The sequence below is a fragment of the Canis aureus genome, unplaced genomic scaffold (assembly GCF_053574225.1).
Source record: "Canis aureus isolate CA01 unplaced genomic scaffold, VMU_Caureus_v.1.0 ptg000267l_RagTag, whole genome shotgun sequence".
Taxonomy (NCBI): Eukaryota; Metazoa; Chordata; class Mammalia; order Carnivora; family Canidae; genus Canis; species Canis aureus.
The window spans coordinates 32,974-56,250 of record NW_027554520.1 but is presented as its reverse complement, the minus strand read 5'-3'; the positions used below and the strand labels follow the sequence as shown (position 1 = coordinate 56,250).

Sequence of the window (23,277 nt, the reverse complement as noted above, 5' to 3'; positions counted from 1 at the left end):
CCCATTATTACCGCGAGTATCCCACCCCAAACATAAGAAATATGTCTGATAAAAGAGTTACTTTGATAGAGTAAATAATAGAGGTTTAAATCCTCTTATTTCTAGAATAATAGGCTTCGAACCTAATCTTAAGAATTCAAAGATCTTCGTGCTACCAAACTTACACTATATTCTACAGTAAGGTCAGCTAAATTAAGCTATCGGGCCCATACCCCGAAAATGTTGGTTTATACCCTTCCCGTACTAATAAAACCCCCTATTCTCACTATTATTATAGCAACTATCATGGCAGGGACCATAATCGTCATACTAAGCTCGCACTGATTACTGATCTGAATTGGATTCGAAATAAACATGCTAGCCATCATCCCTATCCTCATAAAAAAGTATAATCCACGAGCCATAGAAGCCTCTACAAAATATTTTCTTACACAAGCTACTGCCTCAATATTACTAATAATAGGAGTCACCATTAACCTTCTTTACTCCGGCCAATGAGTAATCTCAAAAATCTCAAACCCCATCGCATCCATCATAATAACCACCGCCCTAACAATAAAACTAGGCCTATCTCCATTCCACTTCTGAGTTCCCGAAGTAGCACAAGGAGTAACACTTATATCAGGAATAATCCTACTAACATGACAAAAAATCGCACCTATATCCATCCTATATCAAATCTCCCCATCAATTAACACCAACCTTCTTATACTAATAGCCCTCGCATCCGTTCTAGTAGGAGGCTGAGGCGGACTAAATCAAACTCAACTACGAAAAATCATAGCATACTCCTCCATTGCCCACATAGGCTGAATAGCCGCTATCATTATTTACAACCCTACAATAATAATCCTAAACTTAACTTTATATATTCTAATAACACTATCTACCTTCATACTATTCATATTAAACTCATCCACCACAACCTTATCCTTATCCCACATATGAAATAAATTTCCCCTAATCACCTCCATAATCTTAATCTTAATATTATCCCTAGGAGGACTACCCCCATTATCTGGCTTCATCCCTAAATGAATAATTATTCAAGAATTAACAAAAAATAACATAATTATTATTCCAACACTAATAGCCATCACCGCTCTACTTAACTTATATTTCTACCTGCGACTCACATATAGCACCGCACTTACCATATTCCCGTCCACAAATAACATAAAAATAAAATGACAATTCGAGTACACAAAAAAGGCAACCCTACTACCCCCCTTAATCATTATCTCAACTATACTACTCCCGCTAACACCTATATTATCAGTCTTGGACTAGGAGTTTAGGTTAGACCAGACCAAGAGCCTTCAAAGCTCTAAGCAAGTGCTATACACTTAACCCCTGACCAAATCACCTCTAAGGGCTGCAAGAATCTATCTTACATCAATTGAATGCAAATCAAACACTTTAATTAAGCTAAGCCCTCCCTAGATTGGTGAGCTTCTACCTCACGAAATTTTAGTTAACAGCTAAATACCCTAGTAACTGGCTTCAATCTACCTTCTCCCGCCGCGTAGAAAAAAAAGGCGGGAGAAGCCCCGGCGGCGTCTAGGCTGCTTCTTTGAATTTGCAATTCAATATGAAAATTCACCACAGAGCTTGGCAAAAAGAGGACTTAAACCTCTATTTTTAGATTTACAGTCTAATGCTTTTATCAGCCATTTTACCTATGTTCATTAACCGATGACTGTTCTCTACTAATCACAAAGATATTGGTACTTTATACTTACTATTTGGAGCATGAGCCGGCATAGTAGGCACTGCCTTGAGCCTCCTCATCCGAGCCGAACTAGGTCAGCCCGGTACTTTACTAGGCGACGATCAAATTTATAACGTCGTCGTAACCGCCCATGCTTTCGTAATAATCTTCTTCATAGTCATGCCCATTATAATTGGGGGCTTTGGAAACTGACTAGTGCCATTAATAATTGGTGCTCCGGACATGGCATTCCCCCGAATAAATAACATGAGCTTCTGACTTCTTCCTCCATCTTTTCTTCTACTATTAGCATCTTCTATGGTAGAAGCAGGTGCAGGAACGGGGTGGACCGTTTACCCCCCACTGGCTGGCAATCTGGCCCATGCAGGAGCATCCGTTGATCTTACAATTTTCTCCTTACATTTAGCCGGAGTCTCTTCTATTTTAGGGGCAATTAATTTCATTACTACTATTATCAACATAAAACCCCCTGCAATATCCCAGTATCAAACCCCCCTATTTGTATGATCAGTACTAATTACAGCAGTTCTACTCCTACTATCCCTGCCTGTACTGGCTGCTGGAATTACAATACTTTTAACAGACCGTAATCTTAATACGACATTTTTCGATCCCGCTGGAGGAGGAGACCCTATCCTATATCAACACTTATTCTGATTCTTCGGACATCCTGAAGTTTACATTCTTATCCTGCCAGGGTTCGGAATAATTTCTCACATTGTCACTTACTACTCAGGGAAAAAAGAGCCTTTCGGCTATATAGGAATAGTATGGGCAATAATATCTATTGGGTTTTTAGGCTTTATCGTATGAGCTCACCATATGTTTACTGTAGGAATAGACGTAGACACACGAGCATACTTCACATCCGCCACTATAATTATCGCTATTCCAACAGGAGTAAAAGTATTTAGTTGACTGGCAACACTTCACGGAGGCAATATTAAATGATCTCCAGCTATGCTATGAGCTTTAGGGTTTATTTTCTTATTCACAGTAGGCGGGCTAACAGGCATTGTCCTAGCTAATTCGTCCTTAGACATCGTTCTTCATGATACGTATTATGTTGTAGCTCATTTTCACTATGTGCTCTCAATGGGAGCAGTTTTTGCCATTATGGGAGGATTTGCCCACTGATTCCCCTTATTCTCAGGTTATACTCTTAACGATACTTGAGCAAAGATTCACTTTACAATTATATTTGTGGGAGTAAATATAACTTTCTTCCCTCAGCATTTCCTAGGTTTATCCGGAATACCTCGTCGGTACTCTGACTATCCAGATGCATATACCACCTGAAATACCGTCTCCTCTATAGGATCGTTTATCTCGCTTACAGCGGTGATGCTTATAATTTTTATAATCTGAGAGGCCTTTGCATCCAAACGAGAAGTTGCTATAGTAGAACTTACTACAACTAATATTGAATGACTACATGGATGTCCCCCTCCATATCACACGTTCGAAGAACCTACATATGTAATCCAAAAATAAGAAAGGAAGGAATCGAACCCCCTAAAATTGGTTTCAAGCCAATGTCATAACCACTATGTCTTTCTCAATCAGGAGGTATTAGTAAAATATTACATAACTTTGTCAAGGTTAAATTATAGGTGAAACCCCTATATACCTCTATGGCGTACCCATTTCAACTCGGATTACAGGACGCAACCTCCCCTATTATAGAGGAGCTACTTCATTTTCATGACCATACACTAATAATTGTATTCTTAATCAGTTCTTTAGTTCTCTACATCATTTCCCTAATATTGACTACAAAATTAACTCATACAAGCACAATAGACGCACAGGAAGTAGAAACAGTATGAACTATCCTACCCGCCATTATCCTAATCCTAATCGCTCTACCTTCCCTCCGAATCCTTTATATAATAGACGAAATCAATAACCCCTCTTTAACCGTGAAAACAATAGGCCACCAATGATACTGAAGCTATGAATATACTGATTATGAAGACTTAAACTTTGACTCCTACATAATCCCAACACAAGAATTAAAGCCAGGAGAACTCCGACTATTAGAAGTAGACAACCGAGTTGTCCTCCCAATAGAAATAACCATCCGAATACTTATTTCTTCAGAAGACGTTTTGCATTCATGAGCTGTTCCATCACTAGGTCTAAAAACTGACGCTATTCCAGGACGACTAAACCAAACCACCCTTATAGCCATACGACCGGGACTGTATTATGGCCAGTGCTCTGAAATCTGCGGATCTAACCATAGCTTTATACCCATTGTTCTTGAAATAGTCCCCCTATCTTATTTTGAAACCTGATCTGCCTTAATAGTATAACCTAGACTAGACTTACTCATTAAGAAGCTATAAAGCATTAACCTTTTAAGTTAAAGACTGGGAGTTTTAACCTCCCCTTAATGAAATGCCACAGCTAGACACATCCACCTGATTTATTATAATCTTTTCAATATTTCTCACCCTCTTCATTCTATTCCAACTAAAAATTTCAAATCACCACTACCCGGAAAACCCAATAACCAAGTCTACTAAAATCACTAGTCAACATAATCCTTGAGAAAACAAATGAACGAAAATTTATTCGCCTCTTTCGCTGCCCCCTCAATAATAGGTCTCCCTATTGTAGTACTGATCGTCATATTCCCTTCCATTTTATTCCCAGCACCCAATCGCCTAATCAATAATCGGTTAATCTCCATTCAGCAATGATTAATTCAATTAACATCAAAACAAATACTAGCAATTCATAATCAAAAGGGACGAACCTGAGCTCTCATACTTATATCACTAATTCTATTCATTGGTTCAACTAACCTACTTGGACTACTACCCCACTCATTTACGCCCACGACACAACTCTCTATAAACCTCGGAATAGCAATCCCCCTATGAGCAGGGACAGTAATTACCGGTTTCCGCTATAAGACCAAAGCATCCTTGGCACACTTTCTACCCCAAGGCACCCCTCTTCCCCTAATTCCAATACTAGTAATCATCGAAACTATTAGTCTATTCATTCAACCCATAGCTCTAGCCGTTCGATTAACCGCCAATATTACTGCAGGACACCTCCTAATCCATTTGATTGGAGGGGCTACCTTAGCTCTTATTAATATTAGCGCGACCACAGCTTTCATCACTTTTATTATTTTAATTCTATTTACGATTCTAGAGTTTGCTGTTGCCTTAATTCAAGCCTATGTCTTTACCTTACTAGTAAGTCTATACTTACATGACAACACCTAATGACCCACCAAACTCACGCTTACCATATAGTTAACCCAAGCCCATGACCGCTAACAGGAGCCCTTTCTGCCCTTCTTATAACATCGGGTCTTATCATATGATTTCACTATAACTCAATATCCCTACTTACATTAGGATTCACAACCAACCTGCTAACCATATACCAGTGATGACGAGATGTGATCCGAGAAGGCACATTCCAAGGACATCACACCCCTATTGTACAAAAAGGACTACGGTACGGAATAGTTCTTTTTATTGTATCAGAAGTATTTTTCTTTGCAGGCTTCTTTTGAGCCTTTTACCATTCCAGCCTAGCCCCTACTCCTGAACTTGGAGGTTGCTGACCTCCCACCGGCATTATTCCTCTTAACCCACTAGAAGTTCCTCTACTCAACACCTCAGTCCTCCTAGCCTCCGGAGTATCTATTACTTGAGCCCATCATAGTTTAATAGAAGGCAATCGTAAACACATACTTCAAGGCCTATTTATTACAATCTCCTTAGGCGTATATTTTACACTATTACAGGCCTCCGAATACTACGAGACATCTTTTACAATCTCCGACGGAGTGTACGGATCTACCTTTTTTATAGCTACTGGGTTTCACGGACTACATGTAATTATTGGCTCCACATTCCTTATCGTGTGCTTTCTCCGACAACTATACTACCACTTCACATCAAACCACCACTTCGGATTTGAAGCCGCTGCATGATATTGACACTTTGTTGATGTAGTCTGACTATTCTTATATGTATCTATTTATTGATGAGGATCCTATTTCTTTAGTATAACTAGTACAATTGACTTCCAATCAGTTAGCTCCAGATCAACCTGGAAAGAAGTAATAAACGTAATACTAACCTTGATAACTAATGTAACCCTAGCGTCCTTACTTGTACTAATCGCATTCTGACTTCCCCAACTAAATATTTATACAGACAAGACAAGCCCCTACGAATGTGGTTTTGACCCCATGGGATCTGCTCGCCTACCTTTCTCTATAAAATTCTTCCTAGTTGCCATCACATTCCTGCTTTTCGACCTAGAAATCGCACTCCTACTCCCACTTCCCTGAGCGTCACAAACCAACAAGTTGACAACAATACTTATCATAGCACTCCTACTAATCTCCCTCCTAGCTGCAAGCCTAGCGTACGAATGAACCGAAAAGGGGCTAGAATGAACCGAATATGATAATTAGTTTAAGCCAAAACAAATGATTTCGACTCATTAGATTATGATTTATCTCATAATTATCATATGTCCATAGTATATATTAATATCTTTCTGGCATTCATTCTTTCTCTAATAGGTATACTTGTTTATCGATCACACCTAATATCATCGCTACTATGCTTAGAGGGCATAATATTATCACTATTTGTAATAATATCTGTAACTATTCTCAACAACCACCTTACATTAGCCAGCATGATACCAATCGTACTACTAGTATTTGCTGCCTGCGAAGCAGCATTAGGACTATCTCTACTAGTTATAGTATCTAACACCTACGGGACTGATTACGTACAAAACCTAAACCTCTTACAATGCTAAAAATTATCATCCCCACTATCATACTGATCCCCCTTACATGAGTATCAAAGCCTAACATAATCTGAATTAACACGACAACATATGGTTTGCTAATCAGCTTAATCAGCTTATTCTACCTGAATCAACCAAATGATAATACATTGAACCCCTCCTTAATATTTTTCTCTGACTCCCTATCAGCACCGCTACTAGCACTTACAACATGACTTCTACCCCTTATACTTATAGCAAGCCAACACCATTTATCAAAAGAACCCTTAACTCGAAAAAAACTATATATTTCAATACTGATTCTTCTCCAGTTGTTCCTAATTATAACTTTCACCGCCTCTGAACTTATCTTCTTTTACATCCTATTTGAGGCAACACTAATCCCAACCCTGATCATTATTACCCGATGGGGGAATCAAACTGAACGACTAAACGCAGGGCTCTACTTCTTATTTTATACTTTAATAGGATCTCTCCCACTCCTAGTAGCTCTCCTTTACATCCACAATTTCATGGGCTCCCTAAATTTTCTCATAATTCAATACTGAATTCAACCTCTGCCAAACTCCTGATCTAATGTTTTCTTATGATTGGCATGCATGATAGCATTCATAGTAAAGATACCTCTATACGGCCTCCACTTGTGACTACCAAAAGCACACGTAGAGGCCCCTATTGCCGGCTCCATGGTACTTGCCGCCGTACTCCTGAAATTAGGAGGCTATGGCATGATACGAATTACAACCCTACTAAACCCCCTGACCAACTTCATAGCGTATCCTTTCATAATATTATCTCTATGAGGCATAATCATAACAAGCTCTATCTGTCTCCGTCAAACAGATCTAAAATCCCTAATTGCATACTCCTCAGTTAGTCATATGGCACTCGTTATTGTAGCGGTTCTTATTCAAACACCATGAAGTTATATAGGTGCAACAGCCCTAATAATTGCCCATGGTTTAACATCCTCGATGCTATTCTGCTTAGCCAACTCCAATTACGAACGAATCCATAGCCGTACTATGATTCTCGCACGAGGACTTCAAACCCTCCTTCCCCTGATAGCAGCCTGATGGTTATTAGCAAGCCTCACAAATCTGGCTCTTCCTCCAACAATTAATCTTATCGGAGAACTATTTGTAGTGATATCCTCATTCTCATGATCCAACATTACTATTATTCTAATAGGAATTAACATCACCATCACTGCCCTATACTCACTTTATATACTAATCACCACACAGCGTGGTAAATATTCCCACCATATCAAAAATATCAAACCGTCATTCACACGAGAAAATGCCCTAATAACCTTGCATCTACTGCCTCTACTCCTCCTATCCCTTAACCCTAAAATTATTCTCGGTCCCATCTACTGTAAGCATAGTTTAACAAAAACATTAGATTGTGAATCTAATAATAAAAGCTCAAACCTTTTTGCTTACCGAAAAAGTACTGCAAGAACTGCTAACTCATGCTCCCATGTATAAGAACATGGCTTTTTCAACTTTTATAGGATAGAAGTAATCCATTGGTCTTAGGAACCAAAAAATTGGTGCAACTCCAAATAAAAGTAATAAATATATTTACTTCATGCATAATCACAGCTCTAGTCATTCTTACTTTGCCCATCATTATAACCTCTACTAAACTCTACAAAAATAAGCTATACCCATACTATGTAAAAACCGCTACTTCTTACGCATTCATAATTAGCATAATTCCCACAATAATATTCATCTACTCAGGACAGGAAACAATTGTTTCAAACTGACATTGAATAACAATCCAGACCATAAAACTATCCATGAGTTTTAAATTAGACTACTTCTCAATAATCTTTGTGCCCGTAGCCCTTTTTGTCACGTGGTCTATTATAGAGTTTTCTATATGATATATACACTCCGATCCTTATATTAACCGATTTTTCAAGTATCTTCTCTTATTTCTTATTACTATAATAGTCTTAGTCACCGCAAACAACATATTCCAACTATTCATTGGCTGAGAAGGAGTTGGCATTATATCATTTTTACTTATTGGATGATGATACGGCCGAACCGATGCAAATACAGCTGCCCTACAAGCTATCCTCTATAACCGTATTGGAGATGTAGGCTTCATTATAACCATAGCATGGTTTCTATTGAACTTAAACACATGAGACCTTCAACAAATCTTTATTACAACAAACGATAATTTTAATTTGCCGCTACTTGGCTTACTATTAGCAGCTACCGGTAAATCTGCTCAATTCGGCTTACATCCCTGACTCCCCTCAGCCATAGAAGGCCCCACTCCTGTATCAGCCCTACTTCACTCAAGCACAATAGTTGTAGCAGGAGTATTTCTTCTTATCCGCTTTCATCCACTAATAGAGCATAATCAAACTATTCAAACCCTCACTTTATGCTTAGGGGCTATTACTACACTATTTACTGCAATCTGCGCTCTTACACAGAACGATATCAAAAAAATTGTAGCGTTCTCTACCTCAAGCCAACTAGGCCTAATAATAGTAACAATTGGCATTAACCAGCCTTACCTAGCCTTCTTACACATCTGCACTCACGCATTTTTTAAAGCTATGTTATTCATATGTTCAGGGTCAATTATCCACAGCCTAAACGATGAACAAGACATTCGAAAGATAGGTGGCCTATTTAAAGTCCTTCCCTTCACCACAACTTCCCTGATTGTCGGAAGCCTCGCATTAACAGGCATACCTTTCCTTACAGGATTCTACTCCAAAGACCTGATCATCGAGTCCGCTAACACGTCGAATACCAACGCCTGAGCCCTCTTAATTACACTCGTTGCCACATCCCTAACCGCTGCCTACAGCACCCGAATTATATTCTTCGCTCTACTAGGCCAGCCCCGCTTCTCCCCTATAATCCTTATCAACGAGAATAATCCTCTCCTAATTAACTCTATTAAACGACTCCTTATCGGAAGTGTATTTGCAGGATACATTATCTCCCACAGCATCACACCCACCACCATCCCACAGATAACTATGCCTCATTATCTAAAAATGATAGCCCTTGCAGTAACTATCTTGGGTTTCATCCTGGCACTAGAACTAAACCTTACCATACAAGGACTCAAATTTAACTATCCATCTAATTACTTTAAATTTTCCACCCTCCTTGGCTATTATCCAACCATTATGCACCGCCTCACACCTAAAACAAGTTTAACCATCAGCCAGAAATCAGCATCTATACTTCTGGACTCCATCTGACTAGAAAACATCCTACCCAAATCAATCTCGTATTTCCAAATAAAATCTTCTACCCTTATTTCAAATCAAAAGGGTCTCATCAAGCTCTATTTCCTATCGTTCATACTAACTATAATTCTCAGCCTACTAATCCTTAATTACCACGGGTAACTTCCATGATAACCAACACACCAGTTAACAGCGACCAACCTGTAACAATCACCAACCAGGTTCCATAACTATATAAAGCCGCAATACCCATAGCCTCTTCACTAAAAAACCCAGAGTCCCCCGTATCATAAATTACCCAATCCCCTATTCCATTAAACTTTAATACTACCTCCACCTCATCATCCTTCAAAATATAGCAAGCAGTCAACAACTCAGACAATAGACCAGTAATAAAAGCCGCTAGAACAGCCTTATTTGAAACTCACACCTCAGGGTATTGCTCAGTAGCCATAGCAGTTGTATAACCAAATACTACTAATATACCCCCCAAATAAATTAAAAACACTATCAGCCCTAAAAAAGAACCCCCAAAATTCAGAACAATCGCACAACCAATCCCACCGCTAATAATTAGCACAAGCCCACCATAAATAGGAGATGGTTTAGTGGCAAAACCCACAAAACTCATCACAAAAACGATACTTAAAATAAATACAATGTATGTTATCATTATTCCTACATGGAATTTAACCATGACTAATGACATGAAAAATCATCGTTGTATTTCAACTATAAGAACATTAATGACCAACATTCGAAAAACCCACCCACTAGCCAAAATTGTCAACAATTCATTCATTGACCTCCCAGCGCCATCTAACATCTCTGCTTGATGGAATTTCGGGTCCTTATTAGGAGTATGCTTGATTCTACAGATTCTAACAGGTTTATTTCTAGCTATACACTACACATCGGACACGGCCACAGCTTTTTCATCGGTCACCCACATCTGTCGAGACGTTAACTACGGCTGAATTATCCGCTATATACATGCAAATGGCGCTTCCATATTCTTCATCTGCCTATTCATACATGTGGGACGAGGCCTATACTATGGATCCTATGTATTCATAGAAACATGAAACATTGGAATTGTACTACTATTCGCAACCATAGCCACAGCATTCATAGGCTATGTACTGCCGTGAGGACAAATATCATTTTGAGGGGCAACTGTAATCACTAACCTTCTCTCCGCCATCCCCTATATCGGAACCAACTTAGTAGAGTGAATCTGAGGTGGCTTCTCAGTAGACAAAGCAACCTTAACACGATTCTTTGCATTTCATTTTATCTTTCCATTCATCATCGCAGCTCTAGCAATAGTACACCTCCTATTTCTACACGAAACCGGATCCAACAACCCCTCAGGAATCACATCAGACTCAGACAAAATTCCGTTTCACCCCTACTACACAATTAAAGATATCCTAGGAATCCTACTCCTGCTCCTAGTCTTAATATCACTAGTTTTATTTTCACCAGACCTATTAGGAGATCCAGACAACTACACCCCTGCAAACCCCCTAAACACCCCTCCACATATCAAACCTGAATGATACTTCCTATTCGCCTATGCCATCCTACGATCTATCCCTAATAAATTAGGAGGTGTACTCGCCCTAGTATTCTCCATCCTAATTTTAGCATTCATTCCATTCCTCCACACATCTAAGCAACGCAGTATAATATTCCGACCCCTCAGCCAATGCCTATTCTGACTTTTAGTCGCCGATCTTCTCACTTTAACTTGGATTGGAGGACAGCCAGTTGAACACCCTTTCATCATTATCGGACAGGTCGCCTCAATTCTATATTTCACCATCCTATTGATTCTAATGCCAACAATTAGCGTTATCGAAAATAATCTTCTAAAATGAAGAGTCTTTGTAGTATAATCATTACCTTGGTCTTGTAAACCAAAAATGGAGAGTAGTCGCCCTCCCTAAGACTCAAGGAAGAAGCTCTTGCTCCACCATCAGCACCCAAAGCTGAAATTCTTCTTAAACTATTCCCTGACACCCCCTACATTCATATATTGGACCACCTCTACTGTGCTATGTCAGTATCTCCAAAAAATCCTTCTTTCCCTCCCCTATGTACGTCGTGCATTAATGGCTTGCCCCATGCATATAAGCATGTACATGATATTATATCTTTACATAGGACATGTCTAGTCCAATTCCACAACCCATTGATCCTCAACAGTAACTAGATGCATATCACTTAGTCCAATAAGGGCTTAATCACCATGCCTCGAGAAACCATCAATCCTTGCCTGTAATGTCACTCTTCTCGCTCCGGGCCCATGCTAATGTGGGGGTTACTATCATGAAACTATACCTGGCATCTGGTTCTTACCTCAGGGCCATGACTCTATTTATTCCAATCCTACTAATTCTCGCAAATGGGACATCTCGATGGACTAGTGACTAATCAGCCCATGATCACACATAACTGTGGTGTCATGCATTTGGTATCTTTTATTTTTAGGGGGGGAATCTGCTATCACTCATCTATGACCGCAACGGCACTAACTCTAACTTATCTTCTGCTCTCAGGGAATATGCCCGTCGCGGCCCTAATGCAGTCAAATAACTTGTAGCTGGACTTATTCATTATCATTTATCAACTCACGCATAAAATCAAGGTGCTATTCAGTCAATGGTTTCAGGACATATAATTCTAGGACACACGTGTGTACACGTACGTACACGTGTGTACACGTACGTACACGTGTGTACACGTACGTACACGTGTGTACACGTACGTACACGTGTGTACACGTACGTACACGTGTGTACACGTACGTACACGTATGTACACGTACGTACACGTGTGTACACGTACGTACACGTGTGTACACGTACGTACACGTGTGTACACGTACGTACACGTGTGTACACGTACGTACACGTGTGTACACGTACGTACACGTGTGTACACGTACGTACACGCGCAAGACATTAAGTTAACTTATACAAACCCCCCTTACCCCCCATAAACTCATGTCATCTATTATACACTTATTTATGTCCTGCCAAACCCCAAAAACAGGACTAAGTGCATACAATACTCACAAGCTTTATTTAAATTGTATACAAATGTATTGCTACTCTAGTTAACTTAACACAACAGTCTTACACGCATTCGATCTCGTGGTCTATCTATAGATAGCATCCCCTTTTTTTTTCCTCTCATATTTACTATGTATTTTATTTATTATACACACTACAATTTCAGTATAAGTTAATGTAGCTTAATTAATAAAGCAAGGCACTGAAAATGCCAAGATGAGTCGCACGACTCCATAAACACAAAGGTTTGGTCCTAGCCTTCCTATTAGTTCTTAGTAGACTTACACATGCAAGTCTCCACGCCCCAGTGAGAATGCCCTTAAAATCAGCAGTGATCTAAAGGAGCAGGTATCAAGCACACTCTTAAGTAGCTCATAACACCTTGCTAAGCCACACCCCCACGGGATACAGCAGTGATAAAAATTAAGCCATAAACGAAAGTTTGACTAAGCCATACTAAAAAGGGTTGGTAAATTTCGTGCCAGCCACCGCGGTCATACGATTAACCCAAACTAATAGGCCCACGGCGTAAAGCGTGTTTAAGATACCTTTGCACTAAAGTTAAAACTTAACTAAGCCGTAAAAAGCTACAGTTACCATAAAATAGACCACGAAAGTGACTTTATAATAATCTGACTACACGATAGCTAAGACCCAAACTGGGATTAGATACCCCACTATGCTTAGCCCTAAACATAGATAATTTTACAACAAAATAATTCGCCAGAGGACTACTAGCAATAGCTTAAAACTCAAAGGACTTGGCGGTGCTTTATATCCCTCTAGAGGAGCCTGTTCTATAATCGATAAACCCCGATAAACCTCACCACCCTTTGCTAATTCAGTCTATATACCGCCATCTTCAGCAAACCCTCAAAAGGTAGAATAGTAAGCACAATCATTTTACATAAAAAAGTTAGGTCAAGGTGTAACTTATGGGGTGGGAAGAAATGGGCTACATTTTCTACCCAAGAACATTCCACGAACGTTTTTATGAAATTAAAAACTGAAGGAGGATTTAGTAGTAAATTAAGAATAGAGAGCTTAATTGAATAGGGCCATGAAGCACGCACACACCGCCCGTCACCCTCCTCAAGTAATAAGACACAACCATAACCATATTAACTTAACTAAGACACAAGAGGAGACAAGTCGTAACAAGGTAAGCATACCGGAAGGTGTGCTTGGATTAATCAAAGTGTAGCTTAACTAAAGCGTCTGGCCTACACCCAGAAGATTTCATTACTTATGACCACTTTGAACAAAAGCTAGCCCAACTAACCCCAAACTTAAGTATCACAGACATATAAAGTAAAACATTTAGTTAAATAATAAAAGTATAGGAGATAGAAATTTTAATTGGAGCGATAGAGATAGTACCGTAAGGGAATGATGAAAGACATCTTAACAGTATTAAACAGCAAAGATTACCCCTTTTACCTTTTGCATAATGAACTAGCCAGAAACGACTTAACAAAGAGAACTTAAGCTAAGCTCCCCGAAACCAGACGAGCTACCCATAAACAATCTAAAAGGATCAACTCATCTATGTAGCAAAATAGTGAGAAGATTTGTGGGTAGAGGTGAAAAGCCTAACGAGCCTGGTGATAGCTGGTTGCCCACAAACAGAATTTTAGTTCAACTTTAAATTTACCTAAAAAAAACAAAATTTTAATGTAAATTTAAAATATAGTCTAAGAAGGTACAGCTTCTTAGAATCAGGATACAACCTTTATTAGAGAGTATATACTAACATCACCATAGTTGGCTTAAAAGCAGCCACCAATTGAGAAAGCGTTCCAGCTCAACAAACAATATAACTTAATCCCAATCATATTACATCAACTCCTAATTATACCTCCTGGGCCATTCTATTTAAATATAGAAGCAACAATGCTAGTATGAGTAACAAGAACTATTTTCTCCCCGCATAAGCTTATATCAGAAACGGATAGACCACTGATAGTTAACAATCTGATAATATCAACCCAAAAATGAAATACTTATCTACCCTATTGTTAACCCAACACAGGCATGCATTTAAGGAAAGATTAAAAGGAGTAAAAGGAACTCGGCAAACACAAACCCCGCCTGTTTACCAAAAACATCACCTCCAGCATTTCTAGTATTGGAGGCACTGCCTGCCCAGTGACACTTGTTTAACGGCCGCGGTATCCTGACCGTGCAAAGGTAGCATAATCATTTGTTCTCTAAATAAGGACTTGTATGAATGGCCACACGAGGGTTTAACTGTCTCTTATTCCCAATCAGTGAAATTGACCTTCCCGTGAAGAGGCGGGAATGCCACAATAAGACGAGAAGACCCTATGGAGCTTTAATTAACTAACCCAAACTTATGGATACTAAATACCTACAAGGCATAACATTACACCATTATTGTGGGTTAGCAATTTAGGTTGGGGTGACCTCGGAATATAAAAAAACTCCCGAGTGATTAAAATTTAGACCCACAAGTCAAAATATAACATCACTTATTGATCCAATAATTTTTGATCAACGGAACAAGTTACCCTAGGGATAACAGCGCAATCCTATTCAAGAGTCCATATCGACAATAGGGTTTACGACCTCGATGTTGGATCAGGACATCCTAATGGTGCAGCAGCTATTAAGGGTTCGTTTGTTCAACGATTAAAGTCCTACGTGATCTGAGTTCAGACCGGAGTAATCCAGGTCGGTTTCTATCTATTATATAACCTCCCCCAGTACGAAAGGACAAGGGATGTAAGGCCTACCTCACAAAGGCGCCTTAAAACTAATAGATGAAGTCAACTCAATCTAACCAGTTTATCTCCTCATAAGCCCGAGAAAAGGGGCTTTGTTAGGGTGGCAGAGCCCGGTAACTGCGTAAAACTTAAACCTTTATTATCAGAGGTTCAATTCCTCTCCCTAACAAAATGTTCTTTATCAACATTATCTCTCTTATCATCCCAATCCTTCTTGCCGTAGCCTTCCTCACCCTCGTTGAACGAAAAGTCTTAGGCTACATACAACTTCGAAAAGGGCCTAATATCGTAGGCCCCTACGGCCTCCTTCAACCAATCGCAGATGCAGTAAAACTCTTCACAAAAGAACCTCTACGACCACTTACATCCTCCATATCAATATTCATTCTAGCCCCCATTCTAGCTCTATCACTAGCCCTAACTATATGAATCCCTCTCCCAATGCCCTACCCACTCATTAATATAAACTTAGGAGTCCTATTCATACTAGCAATATCAAGTCTCGCCGTATACTCCATCCTTTGGTCAGGATGAGCCTCAAACTCCAAATACGCTCTAATCGGAGCCCTCCGAGCAGTAGCTCAAACAATCTCATATGAAGTAACACTAGCAATCATTCTCCTATCAGTCCTCCTATCAGTCCTCCTAATAAACGGGTCATTTACACTATCCACACTAATTATCACCCAAGAACATATATGACTAATCTTTCCGGCCTGGCCCCTAGCCATGATATGATTCATTTCTACTCTAGCAGAAACTAACCGAGCCCCCTTCGACTTAACTGAAGGAGAATCCGAACTAGTTTCTGGATTTAACGTAGAGTATGCAGCGGGTCCTTTTGCCCTATTCTTTCTAGCAGAGTACGCAAATATCATTATAATAAATATCCTCACAACAATTCTATTCTTCGGTGCATTCCACAACCCATTTATACCAGAACTCTACTCTATTAACTTCACTATAAAAACCCTCTTACTAACTATCTGCTTCCTATGAATTCGAGCATCATACCCTCGATTCCGCTATGATCAATTAATACACTTATTGTGAAAAAATTTTCTACCCCTAACTTTAGCCCTATGCATATGACATGTTGCCTTACCCATTATTACCGCGAGTATCCCACCCCAAACATAAGAAATATGTCTGATAAAAGAGTTACTTTGATAGAGTAAATAATAGAGGTTTAAATCCTCTTATTTCTAGAATAATAGGCTTCGAACCTAATCTTAAGAATTCAAAGATCTTCGTGCTACCAAACTTACACTATATTCTACAGTAAGGTCAGCTAAATTAAGCTATCGGGCCCATACCCCGAAAATGTTGGTTTATACCCTTCCCGTACTAATAAAACCCCCTATTCTCACTATTATTATAGCAACTATCATGGCAGGGACCATAATCGTCATACTAAGCTCGCACTGATTACTGATCTGAATTGGATTCGAAATAAACATGCTAGCCATCATCCCTATCCTCATAAAAAAGTATAATCCACGAGCCATAGAAGCCTCTACAAAATATTTTCTTACACAAGCTACTGCCTCAATATTACTAATAATAGGAGTCACCATTAACCTTCTTTACTCCGGCCAATGAGTAATCTCAAAAATCTCAAACCCCATCGCATCCATCATAATAACCACCGCCCTAACAATAAAACTAGGCCTATCTCCATTCCACTTCTGAGTTCCCGAAGTAGCACAAGGAGTAACACTTATATCAGGAATAATCCTACTAACATGACAAAAAATCGCACCTATATCCATCCTATATCAAATCTCCCCATCAATTAACACCAACCTTCTTATACTAATAGCCCTCGCATCCGTTCTAGTAGGAGGCTGAGGCGGACTAAATCAAACTCAACTACGAAAAATCATAGCATACTCCTCCATTGCCCACATAGGCTGAATAGCCGCTATCATTATTTACAACCCTACAATAATAATCCTAAACTTAACTTTATATATTCTAATAACACTATCTACCTTCATACTATTCATATTAAACTCATCCACCACAACCTTATCCTTATCCCACATATGAAATAAATTTCCCCTAATCACCTCCATAATCTTAATCTTAATATTATCCCTAGGAGGACTACCCCCATTATCTGGCTTCATCCCTAAATGAATAATTATTCAAGAATTAACAAAAAATAACATAATTATTATTCCAACACTAATAGCCATCACCGCTCTACTTAACTTATATTTCTACCTGCGACTCACATATAGCACCGCACTTACCATATTCCCGTCCACAAATAACATAAAAATAAAATGACAATTCGAGTACACAAAAAAGGCAACCCTACTACCCCCCTTAATCATTATCTCAACTATACTACTCCCGCTAACACCTATATTATCAGTCTTGGACTAGGAGTTTAGGTTAGACCAGACCAAGAGCCTTCAAAGCTCTAAGCAAGTGCTATACACTTAACCCCTGACCAAATCACCTCTAAGGGCTGCAAGAATCTATCTTACATCAATTGAATGCAAATCAAACACTTTAATTAAGCTAAGCCCTCCCTAGATTGGTGAGCTTCTACCTCACGAAATTTTAGTTAACAGCTAAATACCCTAGTAACTGGCTTCAATCTACCTTCTCCCGCCGCGTAGAAAAAAAAGGCGGGAGAAGCCCCGGCGGCGTCTAGGCTGCTTCTTTGAATTTGCAATTCAATATGAAAATTCACCACAGAGCTTGGCAAAAAGAGGACTTAAACCTCTATTTTTAGATTTACAGTCTAATGCTTTTATCAGCCATTTTACCTATGTTCATTAACCGATGACTGTTCTCTACTAATCACAAAGATATTGGTACTTTATACTTACTATTTGGAGCATGAGCCGGCATAGTAGGCACTGCCTTGAGCCTCCTCATCCGAGCCGAACTAGGTCAGCCCGGTACTTTACTAGGCGACGATCAAATTTATAACGTCGTCGTAACCGCCCATGCTTTCGTAATAATCTTCTTCATAGTCATGCCCATTATAATTGGGGGCTTTGGAAACTGACTAGTGCCATTAATAATTGGTGCTCCGGACATGGCATTCCCCCGAATAAATAACATGAGCTTCTGACTTCTTCCTCCATCTTTTCTTCTACTATTAGCATCTTCTATGGTAGAAGCAGGTGCAGGAACGGGGTGGACCGTTTACCCCCCACTGGCTGGCAATCTGGCCCATGCAGGAGCATCCGTTGATCTTACAATTTTCTCCTTACATTTAGCCGGAGTCTCTTCTATTTTAGGGGCAATTAATTTCATTACTACTATTATCAACATAAAACCCCCTGCAATATCCCAGTATCAAACCCCCCTATTTGTATGATCAGTACTAATTACAGCAGTTCTACTCCTACTATCCCTGCCTGTACTGGCTGCTGGAATTACAATACTTTTAACAGACCGTAATCTTAATACGACATTTTTCGATCCCGCTGGAGGAGGAGACCCTATCCTATATCAACACTTATTCTGATTCTTCGGACATCCTGAAGTTTACATTCTTATCCTGCCAGGGTTCGGAATAATTTCTCACATTGTCACTTACTACTCAGGGAAAAAAGAGCCTTTCGGCTATATAGGAATAGTATGGGCAATAATATCTATTGGGTTTTTAGGCTTTATCGTATGAGCTCACCATATGTTTACTGTAGGAATAGACGTAGACACACGAGCATACTTCACATCCGCCACTATAATTATCGCTATTCCAACAGGAGTAAAAGTATTTAGTTGACTGGCAACACTTCACGGAGGCAATATTAAATGATCTCCAGCTATGCTATGAGCTTTAGGGTTTATTTTCTTATTCACAGTAGGCGGGCTAACAGGCATTGTCCTAGCTAATTCGTCCTTAGACATCGTTCTTCATGATACGTATTATGTTGTAGCTCATTTTCACTATGTGCTCTCAATGGGAGCAGTTTTTGCCATTATGGGAGGATTTGCCCACTGATTCCCCTTATTCTCAGGTTATACTCTTAACGATACTTGAGCAAAGATTCACTTTACAATTATATTTGTGGGAGTAAATATAACTTTCTTCCCTCAGCATTTCCTAGGTTTATCCGGAATACCTCGTCGGTACTCTGACTATCCAGATGCATATACCACCTGAAATACCGTCTCCTCTATAGGATCGTTTATCTCGCTTACAGCGGTGATGCTTATAATTTTTATAATCTGAGAGGCCTTTGCATCCAAACGAGAAGTTGCTATAGTAGAACTTACTACAACTAATATTGAATGACTACATGGATGTCCCCCTCCATATCACACGTTCGAAGAACCTACATATGTAATCCAAAAATAAGAAAGGAAGGAATCGAACCCCCTAAAATTGGTTTCAAGCCAATGTCATAACCACTATGTCTTTCTCAATCAGGAGGTATTAGTAAAATATTACATAACTTTGTCAAGGTTAAATTATAGGTGAAACCCCTATATACCTCTATGGCGTACCCATTTCAACTCGGATTACAGGACGCAACCTCCCCTATTATAGAGGAGCTACTTCATTTTCATGACCATACACTAATAATTGTATTCTTAATCAGTTCTTTAGTTCTCTACATCATTTCCCTAATATTGACTACAAAATTAACTCATACAAGCACAATAGACGCACAGGAAGTAGAAACAGTATGAACTATCCTACCCGCCATTATCCTAATCCTAATCGCTCTACCTTCCCTCCGAATCCTTTATATAATAGACGAAATCAATAACCCCTCTTTAACCGTGAAAACAATAGGCCACCAATGATACTGAAGCTATGAATATACTGATTATGAAGACTTAAACTTTGACTCCTACATAATCCCAACACAAGAATTAAAGCCAGGAGAACTCCGACTATTAGAAGTAGACAACCGAGTTGTCCTCCCAATAGAAATAACCATCCGAATACTTATTTCTTCAGAAGACGTTTTGCATTCATGAGCTGTTCCATCACTAGGTCTAAAAACTGACGCTATTCCAGGACGACTAAACCAAACCACCCTTATAGCCATACGACCGGGACTGTATTATGGCCAGTGCTCTGAAATCTGCGGATCTAACCATAGCTTTATACCCATTGTTCTTGAAATAGTCCCCCTATCTTATTTTGAAACCTGATCTGCCTTAATAGTATAACCTAGACTAGACTTACTCATTAAGAAGCTATAAAGCATTAACCTTTTAAGTTAAAGACTGGGAGTTTTAACCTCCCCTTAATGAAATGCCACAGCTAGACACATCCACCTGATTTATTATAATCTTTTCAATATTTCTCACCCTCTTCATTCTATTCCAACTAAAAATTTCAAATCACCACTACCCGGAAAACCCAATAACCAAGTCTACTAAAATCACTAGTCAACATAATCCTTGAGAAAACAAATGAACGAAAATTTATTCGCCTCTTTCGCTGCCCCCTCAATAATAGGTCTCCCTATTGTAGTACTGATCGTCATATTCCCTTCCATTTTATTCCCAGCACCCAATCGCCTAATCAATAATCGGTTAATCTCCATTCAGCAATGATTAATTCAATTAACATCAAAACAAATACTAGCAATTCATAATCAAAAGGGACGAACCTGAGCTCTCTACTTATATCACTAATTCTATTCATTGGTTCAACTAACCTACTTGGACTACTACCCCACTCATTTACGCCCACGACACAACTCTCTATAAACCTCGGAATAGCAATCCCCCTATGAGCAGGGACAGTAATTACCGGTTTCCGCTATAAGACCAAAGCATCCTTGGCACACTTTCTACCCCAAGGCACCCCTCTTCCCCTAATTCCAATACTAGTAATCATCGAAACTATTAGTCTATTCATTCAACCCATAGCTCTAGCCGTTCGATTAACCGCCAATATTACTGCAGGACACCTCCTAATCCATTTGATTGGAGGGGCTACCTTAGCTCTTATTAATATTAGCGCGACCACAGCTTTCATCACTTTTATTATTTTAATTCTATTTACGATTCTAGAGTTTGCTGTTGCCTTAATTCAAGCCTATGTCTTTACCTTACTAGTAAGTCTATACTTACATGACAACACCTAATGACCCACCAAACTCACGCTTACCATATAGTTAACCCAAGCCCATGACCGCTAACAGGAGCCCTTTCTGCCCTTCTTATAACATCGGGTCTTATCATATGATTTCACTATAACTCAATATCCCTACTTACATTAGGATTCACAACCAACCTGCTAACCATATACCAGTGATGACGAGATGTGATCCGAGAAGGCACATTCCAAGGACATCACACCCCTATTGTACAAAAAGGACTACGGTACGGAATAGTTCTTTTTATTGTATCAGAAGTATTTTTCTTTGCAGGCTTCTTTTGAGCCTTTTACCATTCCAGCCTAGCCCCTACTCCTGAACTTGGAGGTTGCTGACCTCCCACCGGCATTATTCCTCTTAACCCACTAGAAGTTCCTCTACTCAACACCTCAGTCCTCCTAGCCTCCGGAGTATCTATTACTTGAGCCCATCATAGTTTAATAGAAGGCAATCGTAAACACATACTTCAAGGCCTATTTATTACAATCTCCTTAGGCGTATATTTTACACTATTACAGGCCTCCGAATACTACGAGACATCTTTTACAATCTCCGACGGAGTGTACGGATCTACCTTTTTTATAGCTACTGGGTTTCACGGACTACATGTAATTATTGGCTCCACATTCCTTATCGTGTGCTTTCTCCGACAACTATACTACCACTTCACATCAAACCACCACTTCGGATTTGAAGCCGCTGCATGATATTGACACTTTGTTGATGTAGTCTGACTATTCTTATATGTATCTATTTATTGATGAGGATCCTATTTCTTTAGTATAACTAGTACAATTGACTTCCAATCAGTTAGCTCCAGATCAACCTGGAAAGAAGTAATAAACGTAATACTAACCTTGATAACTAATGTAACCCTAGCGTCCTTACTTGTACTAATCGCATTCTGACTTCCCCAACTAAATATTTATACAGACAAGACAAGCCCCTACGAATGTGGTTTTGACCCCATGGGATCTGCTCGCCTACCTTTCTCTATAAAATTCTTCCTAGTTGCCATCACATTCCTGCTTTTCGACCTAGAAATCGCACTCCTACTCCCACTTCCCTGAGCGTCACAAACCAACAAGTTGACAACAATACTTATCATAGCACTCCTACTAATCTCCCTCCTAGCTGCAAGCCTAGCGTACGAATGAACCGAAAAGGGGCTAGAATGAACCGAATATGATAATTAGTTTAAGCCAAAACAAATGATTTCGACTCATTAGATTATGATTTATCTCATAATTATCATATGTCCATAGTATATATTAATATCTTTCTGGCATTCATTCTTTCTCTAATAGGTATACTTGTTTATCGATCACACCTAATATCATCGCTACTATGCTTAGAGGGCATAATATTATCACTATTTGTAATAATATCTGTAACTATTCTCAACAACCACCTTACATTAGCCAGCATGATACCAATCGTACTACTAGTATTTGCTGCCTGCGAAGCAGCATTAGGACTATCTCTACTAGTTATAGTATCTAACACCTACGGGACTGATTACGTACAAAACCTAAACCTCTTACAATGCTAAAAATTATCATCCCCACTATCATACTGATCCCCCTTA

At 39.3% G+C, this 23,277-nt stretch overlaps 1 pseudogene; it reads left to right on the top strand.

Moving 5' to 3' along the window:
* The first annotated feature begins 13,090 nt into the window (after positions 1-13,090).
* LOC144309940 (18S ribosomal RNA) lies at positions 13,091-14,045 on the top strand (annotated as a pseudogene).
* The last annotated feature ends 9,232 nt before the right edge of the window (positions 14,046-23,277 follow it).